General features: G+C 42.5%; 1 long non-coding RNA gene across 1 annotated transcript; it reads right to left on the minus strand.

Annotated features, from left to right (window-relative positions):
• Positions 1 to 13,188: 13,188 nt before the first annotated feature.
• On the minus strand, positions 13,189 to 19,831 carry LOC309610154. Its single transcript, XR_014233737.1, has 2 exons — positions 14,345 to 19,831; positions 13,189 to 14,252 (listed from the first exon to the last, which is right to left on the minus strand). It is a non-coding gene; the product is annotated as an uncharacterized lncRNA (long non-coding RNA).
• Between the last annotated feature and the right edge of the window lie 281 nt (positions 19,832 to 20,112).

The following is a 20,112-nucleotide window of genomic DNA, read 5'->3' on the forward strand; positions in this document are numbered from 1 at the left end:
AAGTAACAGCAGTTTGGTGGTTGCAACAAACCATAGCTAGCCAGCAAAGCCCCAAATATTTACTATCTGGCTCTTTACAGAAAATACTTGCTGATGCCTCTTCTACTATTCTCAACAATTCAGCTCTGGCCTTGCACTTGCATACTTCCGTGTGAAATAATTTAGAAATCATCTGTTGTAAGTCAACCATTTCCCTTGGTAGGATTCAAAGGGATGGTTTAGGTAGGGAGGTGTCCTTCACAACCACAATGGCTTATCAAAGCATTCTTCCCAATCACATACAGTGTTTCTGCTTGGCAGGACATTTGAAACATGTAATTGTCTCTGTCTTGATAGATTTCAATTGATGTTTTAGAAACTTAGTGAGGTTTCATTGCTCCTCAAAGATGGATGTCTCAGGCACTACCCAGCTGGCTCTCCTTAATTTGCTTCGGATCTCACCACTGTTGCTTTGACCTCCTAGCTGGTCTTCCTGCCTCAAGTCTTGCTCCTCTTCAAACCATCCTCCATAATGTGAATAGAATCATCTTTTCCAAATGGGTATTTGATCATTTCACTCACCTGATAAACTACGTTGCAGAGTTTAGAGACTTTACAGTATGTTCTGACCTCTGCAAATATATCCTTTAGGATCTGGTCTAAACTCTCCAATGTGGCTTATCAAGCATTTACTTTCTGGACTCAGCCTTGGTTTTGGCTTCATATCTTGCCCTGCACCCTCATTTTCTAGACTCCACCATATGCCTCCTCTTTCAATTTCCAGATGCACCATGTTTTCTTCCTCTGGGTCTTCACAGACTATTTTTCTCTGTGCGGAACACTTTTCCATTCATCCTTGTCCCTACCTGGCTTCAACTCATCCTTTATGTATCAGTGTAAACATTGCTTTCTCAGCTTGGCTTTATCTGTCCCCTAGACACCCTTAATATCTCTGTACTCCCCTTATCATAACACTAATCATTCTTATTGTTATCACTTGTTTAATTATCTGTAAATTTCATAAGGATAGAGAGCATGCCTTGCTTGTATCCTTCAAACTTCACTAGCAATTAGCAAGCACTCAAATATTTATTGAGTAGATAAATAAATGATTGAATAAATATATGAATGTATGAATAAATGATTTAGTAGCCCTCTTAAGCTACTCATTATCCCCTAGTCTCCACAGCTAACTGGTAACCAAGTTTGGTGCATTTCTAATTTCTACCATCTCTCATGTGCCTTCCCTCTTCTATCTTGTACCTGAACCAGGTACAATCTACTTGCCTTTGGTATGGTGCTTCATTCACCCACCATACAGACATCTGAAATATCTATCTATGACCTTTCCTTTCTGGCCCACAGTATGAACTCAAAATCTTTTTGCTTGTTTGATCAATGTCTGCATTTCTTATCTCGATTTCCCATTTCTTGCCCCTCCCTCTTCATGACCAACGTCCACCAACGCTGAGTTACTTACAGTTCTTTAGAATATGCTAGGATGTTCCATGCCCTCCTGCTTTCCCCAGCTTCTACCTGCATTTAGCACATCCTACCCTGTTTTGTGCACCTGGAGAATACTTGTGCACTTTCCAAGACTCAGTTTAAGTGTACGTCTTCTGTGGAGCTGGTCTGAACTCTCCTTTCTCTGTGCCCCAGATGAGCAAGTGTGTCTATCATAGCACCGATATCACTTTTTTTGGACATGAATTTGTTTGTCCTGGTTTTTCCCAGTCTTGGGGATAGAGGACATGTCTGATTCATGTTATACTCCCAGCAACTAGTCTAAGATTGGCACTTTTTGCTGAAAAGTGGACTAAATGGAGGTGATCTCTAAAGTTCCTGCTAGCTACAACATACCATGCATTAAAGAACTAGTCCATGATTTTCAGCACATTGAGCCAGCATCCTGGGGACTTTCCTAAAGTTGTCATGAACTCCGTTTTCCTGTTTTGAAAGCCTGGGCAGCCTAGATCTGGGCTCAGCATGACATATATTGCCATATGACATATATCACAACTATTTGAGGAGCCTCCCTTCCTGCTGATTCTTGCTAGAACATTATCTGTAAATGTAATTTGGAGCCCACTTCTACCTTTTAATGATATACATCTTTTCCTCTTTTCTACTCCTAACCTCCAGGAAGGAGGAAGCCAAGCAGTGGAGGTTCCAAAAGGGGCCAGCTGTGGTTTATGGTGAAGGAGGAGGCTTCCACGTCTTTGGAGGTATCGCAGCAGGTCAGCTGTAGCAAAAGTACGGGGTGTGGTGCCGTGTGGACCGGAGGGGGATGGAGATAAACAAGGGTCATAGAGAGGCTGACTTGGCTATAGAACTGGTCTTGCAAGCAGTCAAATTATGTCATAAGTACTGGTCCAGACTGAGATGCTGAGATGGCCTTTAAAGGGGTTGAATTTACAAGGAGAAGGCACAGAGATTCTCAGAGCACAGCCATCCAGGACTTGGGAGCAGGGCTCTGCTTATCTTCTTAACCAAAACATAAGACTGTAAGTGGAAATATGGTGCTAAGGTTTAGCCAGCCACCCCTCCCACTTGGAGCAAAATAACAGAGCTCCAATCCCAAAGGGACCCTGGAGAGCAAAGTAGGAATTGTGACTGGGGGGTTAGGGAAGAATCGTCTTTCTAGAAACATAGAGGACATTATGGGTTCCTAGGTACTCACAAAAAGAACATTAGTTAAGGCTAGAAACTAATCTTAGACTCCCCCCACTGGTAGAGACAGGGCCCCAGATATTACAATCTTTGTTAGTCAATGTTCAGAGATGAGGTAGGTCAGCCTGGGGCTTGGAATTATTTAGAATATTTGTAACATAACTTATCTTTCAAGGCGTTGAAATCCTAAATGGTCACAAGTGCATAATAGTAAAGAAATATAAATTTATGTAGGGATGCAATAGATATTTGCAATAGTTACTTGGGCCTATCCAATTGGAATTGGGTAGTTAAAAAATTTATTTTATATAAAATAATCAGTGCTGGTGATAGCACAGTTATACCACTGTTGATTTTACATTGGTACAAACTTTATGAAAAATAGTTTGAAAGATCACGTCAAACCCCTTAAAAATTTATTCTTGTCGTGAATATTTGCTTATTCAGCCCTTATTTCTGTCTTTCTCCTTCTAATATTGCTCAGGTTTTTGTCAGGACATTCATCGTCTCCAAGCAACCATGTGTTTTAGGGGAAGTCCCCCCCTCCCTACCTTCATGGATAGTCTGACTTAAGCCAATCAGAACATTCAACCCCTGGTCCACAGTCATTGGTTTGTGGACAAGCATAGGACCGATATTCCAATCAGGGTGAATCCCAAAACTGTTTTGGAATGCGAAGACAGAAATGCACACCTTCCTGCTAGGTGTTACTGATGGTGTGTGTGTGTAGCCCTGATTGTGGCTGATAGTCATCCTACAACGACAAGGGGACTCAACCAGGGATAGGTTTGCCTTTGTGGTTGACAGATGAGAGAGGAAGAAAATGGATCCCTGACCACATCATTGAATCAGTCAACCTGAAATCTGGGCTACTTCTGGAATTAATTTACACATGACCACAAAAACCCTTTATTTTTAAGCTAGCTTAAGTTTTGTGTTCTGCTATTTGCTACTAAAGCTTGACAACTTGGCCAAGTAATTTCACTTCTAGGAATCTACCCTAATGAAATAATCACAAATTCATACAAACAACTTAAGTACACCATTATCTGTAAGAGAGAAAAATCGGAAACGGCATGCATAAATGTCCCCAAGTGGGTGAAGGTTAAATAAATTATATTGTACTCATAGGAAGGAATTTTATGAAACTATTACAAATCATGTTTCTGAAGCATATTTAATGACCCTGAAAAGTGCTCACAGTATAGTGTAAAGTATAAAAAGTTAAGATGTAAAATTGGATTCACATATTGTGATCTTATTATCTTATTTACACGTAAAAAAGATTGGACCCAAAATATTAACCATTGTCTATGGGTAATTTTTATTACTCTTTATGGTTTTGAATGTTTAACTTTAAAAAATGTGCACATATCACTTTAATAATCACCAAATTTCAATCAAAATTACTAATATTTTTATACTTTTGACTCTTGGACAGAGACCCCAAAGGGTAATAACATTTGCTAATTTTCTATTTTGCTGAGGCACATTTTTAAATAATGCCCTGGGAGGCTAGTGAGAGGCAGCACATTTTTAAACTCTGCTACCCTTCACATAGGTCAGACCCTTTATGGAGTCAGCCTTGGAGAGAAATCAGGCTTGGGTGGGCTTGGGGCAAAATCTGTCATCCAACAGAGAAGCAAATACTTCTCAGTCCAAGAAAAGAGCTAGGGTCTTATTTACTTCTTCTTGAAGCCATGCTGAATCTGGAGTTCTAGCTACGCTTCCAGACTCTTCCTGCTGTCTCCCACCCCCATGCTCAATCACTGCATTCGCAGATGGGAAACTGAAATGCTTTGAGAAGTAACTCAGCCAGACTGTGAAACAGCCCCAAAGAAACAGTGTGGGACCAGGGCCATCTGCCTCTGCAGTTAGGGGCTTGATCCCCAAGGTAGCTTATCATGTGGGACTGTTTTCCCCCAGAAGGCAGTGAGGGCTACATCCTGCATCTTGCTGGTTCTGCTACCCTTTCTAGCACAATCCCAGTGGGAAAAGTTCTAGTAGCTGAGGCCTGGGAATAACAAGCCCTATTCTCCATTTCATCCAGGAAAGGTCGTATGAACAGGCACTGTTTCCTCCCTAAAAAGGTTTGGATCCTGGGGCTTGTGTGTGAGAAACAGGATCACTTCTCCCCCCCACCCCGCTCCTCCCTCTTTTCCTCTCCTTCTCCTTTTTCTTCATTTTTCGATGTCTTTAATGGCTCATGTTGCTTAAGACTTGACTACTGGTTTTAAAGAGCATTTTGTTGCAGAATGAGATGTCTGCCCTTCCCGTTATCCCCAAGGACTCACCATCTGACTGATCAAGTCCTTCCCCATTATTGCACTTCTGGCGGTAGCACAGCTCCATTCTCTTAGCAACCATCCCTCCATCAGGGGTTAGGGCATTTGGAGCCTCCTTGCTAGTTCTGGCTCCTCTCAAAGCCAGCTTTTTCCAGACAGGCTAACTTCAGCTGGGATTAGGCTGATGGTGGCATTACATTCTGGGACTGGAGTTCCGACTCCGCTGTGCCTACGTGGTTTCTTCCCTTTTAGAAATATGATGTATGAAAGGATTCTCCTGCTTATTCTGTAGCCTGGTCATGGCCAGGGCTCAGCTGCATCGTGGAGTAGTGCCAAGAGATATTCTCACCAACGTCACCTCCCTCGCTTGCCTGAAGTCCTCCACATTAGTGCCATTCCTTGGTGAGGAGACACATTCCAGCCAGGAGCAAGATAGCGGGTCATTTATCTTATAGGTTCAGAGGGCTTCATTGATGAGATTAGACTCTTCCAGGTGGGAGAGGGGTCCTGGAGGAATTAGGAGACCCAGGGACACACAGCTTGGGATGTCCTAGTAGATGGCATTGGACAGAGCAGGAGCTGAGGTCCCTGGGAGCCAGGGCCGGGTCTTGCTCACCTGGGACTCCAACCTGGCACCAAGCACAGAGCTGGGTGCGTAAATGTTAGCCTTATTCAGTCCCCATCCTCTCCCCCCTTTAAGGAGAGGTAGTTGGTTGAGTAAACAGACACGCACGTGTGCATTTCCGAATCACGTCGTTGAGAAGCCACCGTAGGGAGGTGAACCTCCTGGCCCCGTGGACATCGTCAGCACGTAGCATCGTCAGGACATCTCTGACTCCAGCTGAAGTAATGCCAATGCCTTCATCTTTAGACCCTTGTTGCCAGATCAGGCGTAACCACACGCATGGACTTTTTCCAATGTGTGTGAGGACCCGGTCTCTGTGTGCTGCAGTGGCGTGGGCCACAGATCAGGGTTAACAGCACATGGTATTCCACTCTCCTGCTTAGAGTTCCAGTGACCACGTGTGCCACATGACTCATCACGCTTTCCCACAGTTGTGTAACTGCTGGAACTCCCTCCCCCACCTCCTGCCCCCTGGCCCCTGGGACCTGCTGGCAGCGCTGGCACCGTTCCTACTGTGAATGGGTCACTGCACTCCCGATGCCTCGCTTGTCCAGGTCCCAGAGACTGGCTAGGACTTCTGAGGCTTTGACACCGCCCACTCCCAAGGACTCAGTTCACCAGCCTTCATGACTGCCTCTTACGTGTCAGGCTCCTGCAAGATGTTTTGATGGATCTCAACTAACCCTCAGATTGTTTGGTAGCTATTATCATTATCCCATTGTATAGATGAAGAAACAGAGGATGAGAAATTCAAATGAGATCTGCTTGACTTTAGCCAGGACAGCGTGTGTCTTGGCAGGCCATGACTTGGGTCAAGAGCCCTGATGACAAAGAACTATCTCATACTTGAACTTTTCTTCCTACACGAGGAGATTTTATGCCTCAGCTTCCAGAAGGTGGAGTTCCAAGAATGTCTGGATGAGAAAAGCAGGGATAGAGGGAGGGACACACATCTGAGTCTGGTTTCTACCCAGTCTCTCGCTTCCATCTTGCATCCTGCCTCATTTCCAAAGGGGGAAAAGGGAGTCAGTGTCACAGTGGAAAAGTGCAATGATTTAGAGCATATTCTCTGGATTCAGGTTGATGGATTCGAATCCTAGCTCTGTCACTAACTACGTGACTTTGAGAATGACACTTACCCTAAGGCTCAGTTTCTCATCTGTAAAATTGTGATGATAATAATACTTAACTCATAAGTCTGTGATAATGAGATACAACAATACATGTGATTATTATTATTATTAGAGGTTATTACTTGGTGCACATTGCATACACGATAAGTTGATATTTGTATTACTAACAACTAACAGCTAGAATAGTGTGCAAATTGGTGCAACTACTTTGGAGAAAACTTTGGTGATGTCTAGTAAAGTAGAAGATGTACATAGCCTATGACCCAGCAACTCTTCTCCTAGGTATCAGCTTGCACACACATCAGCAACATCTATAGCAATGTGCACAGCAACACCACGTATAATCATAGGAAATTGAAAACTATATATTCATGAATAGAAGAGTCAATAAATCATGATACAGCCATACAATGAAATACTACACATCAGTGAAAATAAGTGAGCTTAATTTACACAGATCAACATGGGTAAACTTCATGAGTTCGATGCTGATGGAAAGTAGCAAAGCAAAGAGCTGCAAAAGCACAGACACAGACTGTTGGGTTTCAAACATGCAAAATGAGATGTTGGGTTTAAAACATGTTTTTTTGATGTTTAAAGAATGACTCCACATTGGTTAGGAGCACATACATATATAAAAAAAGCATAAAGAAATGAAAACCACTGCATTCCATATGGTGGGTAAGAGAGAGGCACCTTGATTAGGGCATCAGTTTATTAGAATTTCTTTTTTCTCCACCCAAATGGTGGGCTCATGGTGTGGTAGGCAGAATTCTAAGAGGGTCCTCAAGATTCTTGCTACCTGCTATTCACACACCTTATCCCAGTTATTCAATCGAACGCTAACCGAGGTCTTGCTGTGAAAAGATTTTGCAGGTGTAATTAAGGTCCCAAATCAGTTGACTTTAAGGTAGATATTTTTTTTTCTTTTTTTTTAAAAATATTTTTCTTAATGTTTTATTTATTTTATTTATTTTTGGCTGTGCTGGGTCTTCGTTGCTGCACGCGAGCTTTCTCTAGTTGCAGTGAGCAGGGGCTGCTCTTCGTTGCAGTGTGCGGGCTTCTCACTGCAGTGGCTTCTCTTGTTGCAGAGCACGGGCTCTAGGCGCGCGGGCTTCCGTAGTTGTGGCTTGTGGGCTCTAGAGCATAGGCTCAGTAATTGTGGCGCACGGGCTTAGTTGCTCCGCGGCATGTGGGATCTTCCCGGACCAGGGCTCAAACCTGTGTCCCCTGCATTGGCAGGCGGATTCTTAACCACTGTGCCATAAGGTAGATCTTAAAGTAAGATTATCCTAGCTGGGCAGAAGGTAATCAGCTGAGTTCTTTTAAAAGGGACTGAATTCATCCCAATGAGAAAGATTCAATTACAGGAGGGATTTGACAGGAGGATTCTTTGTTGCTGGCTTGAAGATGGAGGGGCTGAGAGTGATCTCTAGGAGCTGAGGGTAGCCCAGCCCATAGCCAGCAAGGAAGTGGGGACCTCTGCACTACAATGCAAGGGACTGCATTCTGTTAGCAATCTGAGTGAGCTTGGAATAGGACCCTGAGCCACAGACAAGATGAATAGCGAATCTGGCTGAGATCTTGAAGGAAGTGTTGTGAGACCTGGACAGAGAAGCCAGCCACATGGTTGCTGGACCTATAGTAATTTTGAGCTACTAAACAGGTGCTGGTTTTTATTTATTTTTTTCTTTTTTTGCAGCGCTGCATAGCATGCGGGATCTTTGTTCCCCAACCAGGGATCGAACTCATGCCCCCTGCAGTGGAAGCATAGGGTTCTAACCACTGGACCACCAGGGAAGTACCAAACAGGTGCTGTTTTAACTGCTAAGTATGTGGCAATTTGTCACTTGACACCTATACACACTGGAACTCTCGGTATTGTTCTCTATATGACTTTTGTACATCTGAAATATTTCATAACACTTTTTAAAGGCAGCTGGGATGGAGCTGAGTACTATTGCAGAGTTCTAGGCCTGACCTAGAATTAGATAATAATTACCTGAAAAATAGCCTGTGCATCTGGCTTATAGTAAAAACCCAGTAAGTGTTGAATTGGAGACAATGCATGTCAGTGTGACACTGTTGAGACTAATTTAACAGGTGGGGTCCATCGTGAGTGAACCGGGTATAGATTGTGAGAATAAAAGTCTTTGCTGAACCAGACAAGTGGGAGCTCGGTGAGCTTTTTAAGAAAAAGTTCACGGGGTCCAAACAAGCCTTGATCAAACTGTTTAGCATTTCGTGGCCTGTCTGAAGAATGTTGGGCTCTTAGGTCAAGTTATTCCTCTTGGGTTGAGGTGGGAGAGTGGGAAGAAGGAGATGTGAAAGAGAGTGGAGAGAAGAGGCCTCCCAGGAGTGGTTGTGCTGGGCGAGGCCGTATTAGTCCATCCTGGGGGAAATGCCCCATCCTGCATCTGTGGTATGAATCAACTCCCACTCCTGCCCCATCATCCGTCAAGTCCTTATCTTCCTCAGACTCTCCCCAATTTCAAAATGTGATTCCTGGAGCTGCAGGGCTAGGACGACAATAGCCTCTTAGGTTTGTGCCCTAGAATGACCAAGTCAGGCTACAGTAAATGGAATAAATTGAGCATGTGGACTGGGTCTTCTCTCTTCTTCCTTCCTTCAGGGGTCATTGAGCTACGGAGGATTGCTGCCCGGCGGAGCCCCAGCCCAGCCCGGTCATCTGCCTGCTGCGTAGCTCAACCTGGGTATCCCACCAGGCTTCAAACTCAGTCCTGCCCAGGTGATCTTATCATCTCATCCCCACCCCCGCCCTTCCCATCTCGGACGTGCACTTACGACATCATCATTCATTTAGTTTCTCCATTAGAAACCTAGGAGTAACCCAATCATTCCAATTATTTTCCATATTCTGTTCCATACACCCCTTATACCGCTCTAGAATTTGTCACCTCCTTTTTCTTCTCAGTCTTGATTTATTTTATTTATATATAATTTCAAACTGTACAGAAAAGTTTTAATGATTGTGTAATTCCCATGTGCCCTGTACCCAAACTGTTTGCATTTTGCCTCTTTTTCTCCTTCTTCCTCTCCCTCTCTCTCTCCCGTCTCTTATTCTGTGTGTGCGTGTGTGTGTGTGTGTGGTTTTTGCCTCTGAACCACTTGAGGCATCATGCCCTTTTATGACTAAATACTTTTTTGTGTATTTCCATATTTCCTAAGAACAAGAACCTTTTCTTATATAACCACAGTACAATTGTTACAATTGGGATATTGATATAACAGTTATATTTAATCCACAGTGCATATTCAAATTTTATTAGTTGTCCCAATAATGTTCTTTATCAAATTTGTTTTCCCTGGTCCGAGATTTAACACGTTACATTTAGTTGTCTTGCCTCTTTAGTTTCTTTTAATCTGAAAGTGTTCCTCTGCTTTTCTTTGTCTTTCTTGACCTTGACCTTTTTCAGAGTACAGGCTAGTTATTTTGTAGAAATCACAGAATTTAAGTTTGTCTGCTGTTTCCTCGTGAATAAATTAATTCAGGCTAGGCAGTTTGGGCAGGAATATCACTTTGTCAGGCCCATGGTGTCAGTTTGTCCCAATATTGGTGATGTTAACTTTGATTATTTGGTCAACATGCATCTGCCAGTTTTCATTTCTGTTAAGTTACACTTTCTTCCTTTGTAACTAATAAGTGATTTATGGGGAAATAGCTTGAGGATATGAAAATCTCCTGTCTTCCATCAAACTTTCACCCACTAGCCTTAGCGTCTGTTGATTTTCGAACTCCTTCATTCCTTCTGTATTTACCCACTGGGACTCTTTTTAAGGAATATTTATTTACTTATATCTGTAAAAATGTATGGATTCTTATTTTATTCAATGGGTTATAACCAATTACAGTCATTATTTCTTTTCTTGCTTAGATTGCCCTGATTTGGCCAGTGGGAACGCCTTCCAGAAAGCATCTGTGTCCTTTTGATGTGTCCCCACCATTTTTGGAGAATTTTTTTACTTTCTTATGCAACAAGATGTTTCAGGCTTATCTTGTCCTTTCCTTGCCTGGAATCAGCCTTTCTCCAAGGAACTCTGGTTCCTTCTAGTAGAGAATGGTGTTTAGAAGCCAGGATCTGGGTCTACATACAAATAGTGCTTCTGATATATCATTGTTTCTAGGCTTTCTCAGGAGATAGAGCTAGAATATATACACATATATGATAGAAAAGTAGACTAATATATACATATGTAGTAAAATCATGTGTCCTACAGGACACAGGCTTTCTCTTCTTTTTCTATGTATGATTTTCTTCTCCAGTAGTAAGAAACCTGGCTCTTATTATCCTCAATATATTTACTCATATTTTTTCAAGCCTAGAAGAAACAGAAAATAGTTTCAGGATTCCTAAACTGGGCCGCTGCTGAAACTAAATTGACTAATTAGAGTTCAACATTTGTTTATATATTTTTTTTCAGGGAAAATATACAAATAGTGCAAGTGCACAGATCTTAAGTGTATAATTTATTACAAGTTGACAAATGCATATATATCCCATACTCCTATCATGATATTATATATCCATCACCCCAGAAAATTCTCTCATGCTCTTTCCCAGTCAATACTGCCATCTCCCATAGGCAACCTGTTTTCTGATTTTTTTTCACCAAAGATGAGTTTTGCCTGTTTTGGAACTTACTATAAAAGGACTAATACAGATATACTCTTTCATTCTTTAGCTCATCCATGTTATTGTGTGTATCAGTAAACCATCCTTTTTTTTTTTTTTTTTTTGTCAGAGTTTCATTCCACTGTATGAATATACCTCAATTTTTTAATTCACTTTCCTGTTGATTGATAGACATTTGAATTGAACGCTAATATTGTGAGTAATGCCACTATGAATATTCCTGTACAAGTCTTTTTGTGTACTTTTCATTTCTCTTGGGTAAACACCGGGGAGTGAAATTGCTGAATCATAGGGTAGATACGACAGATTGCATTTTCCAAATGAGGCCACGAGGGTATCTTTGGTTCCACAGGTTCTTCTGCCTTGTCTCTTCTCTATCAAGAGGTAGAGTCTATGTCTTCACTCCTTGAACCTGGGCAGACCTGTTGGACAACAAAAACAAAGGACACCGCATGACTTCTGAGGGCAGATCATGTACTGCCCCAAGTGTATTTCTCTTTTCCGGAGTCCTGTGCTTGCTATTTTTCATTGCCTGAAAAAAAGTTGCTTTATGTATTTTCCAGTTTGATTGTTTTTTTCCAGCGGGAGGAAAAGTCTGGTACCAGTTATGCTCTCATGAATAAAAATCTAACTACAGTGGCTTAAAACACTGTATTTCTCTGTATTATAATATCTGGAGGTGAAGTACAGGTTAGCAGGATGGCTGTGCTCCAGGTGGTCATTTCAGGAAGCCTAGTTCCTTCCATCTTGCTGCATCACTATCCCCTAGGACGTTGTTTCCACTTGCATGGTTGGAGCTGGACACAGTCTAGTCTGAGTACCAATTCAAGGAAGAGAAACTCCCTGTCTTTGAACTTGGAGATGATGACTTAGAAGAGTCTCACATAACTTTGGCTTACCTCCATCCCATTGGCATAATTAAGCCACCAAGCCACATCTCAACAAAAGGGAGGCAGGGAATATGCTCTCTAGCTACAGAGATGGTCATGGACCAAGATTAAACTCTATAACTTTGAAGAAGGGAATAACAGAATTTGGTGGTTAACTGGTAGTCTTTGCTACACCATCCTTGATCCCTTCCTGCAGAAAAATCATTCTAAAATAGTTAATGATTATGTAACTCCTAAGTCGAGAACCCTTTAGTGGCTTCCCATTTCAAAATCTTTAGCTTGACACATAAAGCCCAACATGATCTGGGCAAAATCCCTCCATCCTTCAGAACTTCCCTTTCTTACCCCTTCACACTTCACTACTTCCTCAAGAGTTTATGGCTTTCCCACCTCTGTATTTGCACAAGATCTTCCCTCTGGTTACAAATTCCTCCCTTTTCTCTTGGCCATCAAATTCTTGCTCATTTCTCAAGACCCTTCACATTCCCCAGGAAGTGTCCCCCCCCTCTTTTTTAATGTCAATCTCATACTCCCAATCTATCCCTCCCCCCCATTCTTCTCTCCTGGTAACCATATGTTTATTCTCTAAGTCTGTGAGTTTGTTTCTGTTTTGTAAATAAGTTCACTTGTATCATTTTTTTGATTCTGCATATAAACGATATATGATATTTGTCTTTGTCTGACTTACTTCGCTTAGTATGATAATCTCTAGGTCCATCCATGTTGCTGCAAATGGCATTATTTCATTCATTTTATGGCTGAGTAATATTCCATTGTATATATATATATATATATACATATATATATATATATATGTATATATATATATATATACACCACATCTTCTTTATCCATTCATCTGTTGATGGACATTTAGGTTGCTTCCATGTCTTGGCTATTGTAGACAGTGCTGCAATGAACATTTGGGTGCATGTATCCTTTCGAACCATGTTTTTCTCTGGATATATGCCCAGAAGTGGGATTTCTGGATCATATGGTAGCTCTATTTTTAGTTTTTTAAGGAACCTCCATACTGTTCTCCATAGTGGCTGTATCAATTTACATTCCCACCAACAGTGCACAAGGGTTCCCTTTTCTCCACACTCTCTCCAGCATTTATTGTTTGTAGATTTTTTGATGATGGCCATTCTGACTGCCTTTTTATACACTTTGAATGCAGAGTCGGAAATGAACTAGTATGAGCCACTCCAGTTCACCACTGACATATATTTTATAGCATTGATCACATTGCATACAATTATTTGTTTATACATCTCTCTCCTCCATTAGACTTCAGTTTTTTCAAGGCTAAAGGCTGTACCTTATTTGTTATATTTTCCCCAACATCTGAAACCTTAGCACATTATCTGGTACACATTAGGAGTTAAAGAATAAATGTATGTCTATGTGTTTTAGAAGAGGTTGTGCTACAGGGTGGAAGGAACTAAGAAAGAGGGAATGCATATTATGTCCATAAATATTAACGGACTTTGTGGGGTTAAGAGAGCTCTGGCCACCTCGTAGTTACCCCTAGTAAATGAAGAATCCTACGCTTGCCCCTGCATCTGTCTTTCCTTCCCTTTTCACTTTTGACAATTTAGTCTGTTCTCATAGTCTGTTTCTTCTCCATAACTCTCTTTCCTCACCAGTCTCCATTTGGCCTCTTCTGTGTACATAATTACAACATACAACCACACCCCCCGATCACTAGACTTTGCTGTACCAGTCAGACTTGCCCACCACTCTCTTCCACTTTTTATTCTTTTGCTTCCTTGACTCACAGTCTCCTGGTTCTCCACTTGACTTACTAACCATTCTTTTTCAATCTTTGTCTTTGTATCCATGTCCTCTTCCCACCTCTTTAGGTTGGATCTTCCAGGTTCTATGAGCGTCTTCTCTTCTCACTCTTCATGGTTTTGCTGAATGAGCTTATGAATTCACTGGTTTTAATCCATCCTTAATGTTCAGATCTAAACTTTGCTGCACATGTCAGACATGTATATGTATATCGTGACCTACTGGGCAGCTGCACATGTCAGACATGTATATGTATATCGTGACCTACTGGGCAGCTGCACATGTCAGACATGTATATGTATATCGTGACCTACTGGGCAGCTACACCCCATGGCTCCAAAGACATTTAGTTCAACATAGCCAAATCCAAACTCAAAATCTTTTTTGCCCCTGAATGTTTCTGCTTCTGTACTTTCTTTTTTATAGATGGGATCATCTTCTAGGAATCTGAGAGTTATCCTTGACTTCTCTCTTTCCTTAATTAATCAACAAGTGCAATGGATTTTATCTCCTAAACTATCTTCTATGTTTTATGCTTGCCTCTCTATCTTCTTTGACCTTTCCCATCTGTCACCTGGTCTGTGACGACACCTCTAACTGCTGTCCTTGGCCCCATCTCACATCCCTCAAAGACATTCTCCATGATGCTGCCATGGTGACCCATCTAGAGGGCAAATCTAACCACCTCATCAAAATGAAGTTTACGTGTCTCAGCATTTGACATCTATAATGGCTTTCATGATCTGGTCCCAATTCTCTCTCCTGTCTCTCCCCTTCCTCCCCCTTAAACTTTGCAATCATCTTCATTTTCTTCATCTTCTATCTTTGCGTGGAATGACCTCCCATCGTTGTCCTACAATAGTCCTCCAAAATCATCATCAAGTGTCACCTCCTCCATGAAGTCTTCCCTAATCCTTTCTCCAAAGATAGAAAAAAATGTCTCAAATTTCCTGCCTGTTTACATTTCTCTTCTGTCACATATGACGCTGAATGTGTTCATCAGTGTATTTGTTTATCCCTTCCACTAGATTGTGGTCTCCCCAATAGTGGGAAGCTTTTCTTTTTCTCTTTTCACCAGTCTTTTTGCAGTGTCTGGTATGGTACGAGTCCATAGAGAGTGCTTATTCAACACTTTCTTTGTGGTTGAATTAGACTGTTAGAACTACAGTCAAACACTGCTCTTATGCAATATTTAAAGACTGGAAATTCTAGCTTTAGAAAATGAAAGTGACTGACTGGTGAAGAAGATCTGAAGGATGCTCCTAGCCTTTTATGTGCTTTTTATTGGGCCTGAGTATCTCCTAGTTCATTAACACCAAGGAGAGGGAAGAATGCTGGCAGGTTTTTATCTCAAATCATTATTAAAGTAGAATCTTTCTTCCAAAAATATTCTCTGTGTGAAGCACAATTAGAGTTTGTCTGAAAAATCAGCCTTCAGGAAATGACTTGGGTCTTGACCTCATCCATAAAGAAATGGAACAGTGCTGCTGCTTGGCCTGGTGAGCCCATTCACCACTCAGGTATCTTCCGGATAAAGACTTGATTCGTGGTACAGGTAGAAAAGAAAGCATCTCCATATCTCAGTGTGTGCCAAACCGAACTCGTCATCTTTCCTCTCAACCCAGCACCACCTCCTGAGCTGCCTATTTTTGTTAATGGCATCACCATCCTTGCTGCCACCCAGGCTCAAAATCCCCCTGTTATCTTTGCTTCTTTCTCTCCCTCCGCTGCTCCCCAACCACCTGTCTGTAGTCAATTCTGCCTTCCCATTCTTGCTCTCGTCTGTCCCCTCCTCTGTTCCCATTGCTGCTGCCCTAGTTCAGGGGCTTATTACCTCTTGCCTGGGCTGCAGCAATAACCTCCCAAACGGTCTCTCTGCCTCCCTAAGACCAGCCCTACATATGGGGTTAATCTGCCTGAAGCACGGCTGTCACCACGTCCTAACCCTGCTAACAACTTTTCAATGGCTCCTCAATTCCCTGCAGAATCAAGTCCGCATTCATTCAAGGTGTGGCCTTTGCAACACGATTTCTCATTACTCTTTCCACGCTCCCTATGCTTCAACTAAATCAAATGGCTTTTTCTTCATTCACTCACTCATTCATTTATTCAATAGATATTTATTGAACCACTGGGCAAGGCACTGAAGATTCGTAAATCAAAGGCAGCATTTCTGATCTCAAGCTGCTTGCAAGTTCTGCCCTTTCCCACCTCTGGGCTGTTAACCTTTCTGTCCCCATCACCTCTCTTTTCCCCCTCCCTCCATCTATATCTGCCCCATTTCAACTTACGCTTCAATGCCTCCTTTCCTCTGATTCAAATATCACCTTCTTCCTGAAACCTCCTCTGCCCGCCTCTTTCTCTCTCCGAGCTGGAAGAAATCAATTCCTCCTCTCAAAGGTTATAGCACGTCACCTGCATTCTCTGAAGGCTATGTCTCCTTTTCTGCTAAAAACTATTTGCTCCTGAGAGAAAGATTTGTGTCTGTTTCACCTCTGCATCTGAAAGAACATTCAATATAATGCTGTGCAGATATTAATTACTCAGACGTAGTTGCGTGAACAAATTTCCCAGAGATGCACCAGGTAAATGAGGCCCTCCTGAGTCAGACTGTAGAACTGGAAAATAAGCCTTTTCTGTTCTTTGCTCCTAATTGTCCCAAAGACTCTGGCCTTTTCACAACCCATGCTCTTTTTGTCCCAGCACAATGCCCAATGCCATGTGGACTGGAGAAGTCAAAGCAAAGCTCAGGCTGAGTTCCTTGGAAGCCTCCTGACTTTGCATTCCTGGGGCTATGCTTTTTCAGACACATGTGGTGGCTTAGTTCCTTGGTGACCTAGATTATCCAGGGTTTACTCTGCCCCATCCTGGACACATGGTGGGCCCAGTCATCTGGGGGTCTCTGCACCACACTGGGTGGCAAAGGGAAGATGGCTTGGAGCCAGAAGAGGGGTCCCAGCAGAGCTTGGATGGTTGCTCCAGCCTTGTGCGTGAAGGCAAAGGGCCACTGGTGGGTGGCCAGAGTCAGAGGCTGCCATTGTTCCAGAACACTGCAGAGCCTAGTGGGGCCCCAGTGAGAATCATAGCCTGGGAACAGATTTTTGGGTAAGAACAGGGTGCTGGGAGTAAGCCCAAGCTCAGCCCAGAGCTTCCAAGGGCTCGTGGAGCTTCACTGGCTCCTTCAGTAGCTCTCCATGGATGGAAAACCGAGTTCACACCCTTGGCATTGATGGATCCTCCCTCACCTGGTCCCACCTACTTCTATCGTCCCAGTATCCACCACACCTCCAGGCTTAGCTTCTGTTCCCCTTGTAAGAGACCGCTCGTGGTTACATCCTGCTCGTTCATGCCCGGGACTCCCTCCTGCTGCTGGCCCCATTCTCAGTCTCTTGAAAGCCTCTGTGTTCACAGCCCCACTGAAATGCCACATCTACTTGCCCTTTTCTTGAATATCCCACTGAAACTGCACCAATTGCTCCTCTAGGTTTAGCACTTATTTTATTGTGCTCTATCCTACACATCATCTATAAGACAATCAGTTGTTGGTAAGTCTGTCTCCTTCAGTGGATTACAAGAGCCTTCAAAATCACCACATTTTATTCAAATGCGCCCCAAAGCCTATCATAGCTCCCCAAACACAGTGGCCCTGGGGATATCCAATAAATGTTTGTTCAGTAGATAGCCAGATGAAATATTATCATACCGTTCCATGAGATTAATGTGCTTCCAGACAGTTCTTCTACCTTGTGGAAGAGCGAGGCAAACAGGAATGCTCGTTCCCCCAGAGCACCTTGCTCTGGCCTTGAGGGTGTTTTCTGTCCTATTTAGCTCAGGCCCCTCCATCAGACGTATGTGGTTAGACTCTGTTCAGTGACACGGTGCGTTACCAACTGAAACCCAGTTCTGAGCGTTGTCTCTCTCCCTGGATCCCTCATCTCAGCCTTCCCTCTGACAGTTGGGGCTCACCTGCTGCCCGTCACTAATGTTTTTGGACTTGGTAATCAGTCGTCATGGAAACGAAGTGTGCTTGCTCAGGCTCAGGGATGCGAGGATGCTGAGACAACAGACACTGCACTCCACGCTCTCTGTCTACTTTCCAATTATCTCCTTTGACTCGCACATTTTTCAAAGTGCTCCGAACCCTCAGTGTCTGGACAGTGTGAGGGTATCATACTGTACCTTCTCCCATAGCTTCCAGTGGTCTCAGGTGCATTTCTCTCATTCTCAGCAAAACTGTAAACTTCTTGAAGGAAAGATGTATGCCTTATAATATTCTAGTATCCATAACACAGCATTAAGCATATAGTAACTACACAATGAACATTGTTGCCTTTTACAAGTCAAGCTCCCGATCAGGGCATCCTCACAAGTCATGGACATCAAAGTGAAACACTACGGTCTATAATTAAAATATCTTCACTGCAATGCTGTCTATAATAACAAATAACTGGAAATAACTTAATACCCAAGGATGAAGTACAAGATTCAGTAAATGATACATCACTTGATGGGATAGTATGCAGTTATTAAAATGGTAATTATAATATCTATGGAGCAAATATGAAAAATATTTATGATAGACTGGAACTGAAAAAAGAAGATAAAAAATAGTCCGAAGCTATAATTGTAACTATTACCTGCACTATAGCAAATCTGGGAAGGTGATATGCAAAAATAAACCCGGTATCAATGCTGTAGGATTTGAGTGATTTTTTTCTCTGTCTTTAAGGTTGTCTTTAAGGTTGTGATTTTTTTCTATTTTTTCTTTAAGGTCACTAGAATATTAAATATATAATATTTTGAATAAAAATATAGGTATATCTGTAATTAATATAAAAATAAATATGTTGCTTGAAGTCTAGGGCCATTAGTAGGGAGAAGTCCATCTGGCAAAAGAATGGAAGGATAAAAAGGTGATTTTAATCAATACCAAGATCCAGTATATGTTAAATTCTTACCAAATGAATTTTGATAATGATGATGGTACTGATAATCAAAAGAAAATAGTATTTCTTTGACTGGTCTCCTGAAATCTGTAAATCAGTATAGAAACTGAAAATAACCATGGCATCCCATGAAAACTATGTCAACTCCAGTAGGGTTGGGAATTTCAGGGAAGAGGGCTGCTCTGACCTTGGGAATTGCTGGTCCCCAACTACATGGTACATGAAGATGGAGTGAGAGGAACAGGGAACAGAAATATTGAAAGGCTGGATTCGAGTCCCAGTTCTGGTATTAAAGACCCACGGCATTTTGGGGAAGTCACAACCTCAATAGGTAATGTCCTTCCTGCAGCCAGCCAGCCAACCCCATTCAACAAAAATACAGCCAGTTCTTACTGGGAGGCAGTGCCGAGCTCAGCATTGGGCCATCCTTGGTTTCCGGCAGAGCTAGTTCATAGGGATAGTGGGAGGATAAAATGAAATAATGCATGTAGAAGTTGTGTGGAAAAGCTGCTCTAAATAAATGTGAGCTATTATTAAGGAACACAGAAGCAGAGCTGATCTGGTTAGTTCCACAATGCTGACAGCTGATTCAGATCACACCAAAATTGAGACAATCAACTACTAACAAAGCAGGGAAAACAAAGCCCTGATTGAAATGGGCTGCAGGTGACTTTTCCAAGCCTCCCAGCTGGACTCATTCGGATTCTCCCAGCGAACTGCCGCCCCTCCATCAGAGCAGTGATCATGCTGCCTAGGGCACAGCTCTGTCCCGTGCCCCTGTCCCCTCTACTAACCTGTCACCTTGCCCTCAAGGGCTGCTTAACAAACGTTTGTCAAATCTGAAGGCTGTGTGTGTGAGAGAGAGAGAGAGAGACAGAGACAGAGGAAGAGAGAAAGAATGAGAGGGAGAGAACTTGCGATCTTGATGAGTCATTTCCGACCTAGCACCAAGGATGAGCAGTATTCCCCCTCTGAGCTAGCTACTTACCACTTTCTTAAAAGACACGAAATGCCTTGATAAGGACTTTTAAACGGACCATGGCCTTTTTCTGAATATGTTTCCCCTTCTCATTTGGGCAGAAATGAGATGAGTTAGTTTAATGCCTTACGGAGGAAATGGGGAGAAGATAGA

Source organism: Balaenoptera borealis, assembly GCF_965194805.1.
Source record: "Balaenoptera borealis genome assembly, chromosome: 13".
Classification (NCBI taxonomy): domain Eukaryota; kingdom Metazoa; phylum Chordata; class Mammalia; order Artiodactyla; family Balaenopteridae; genus Balaenoptera; species Balaenoptera borealis.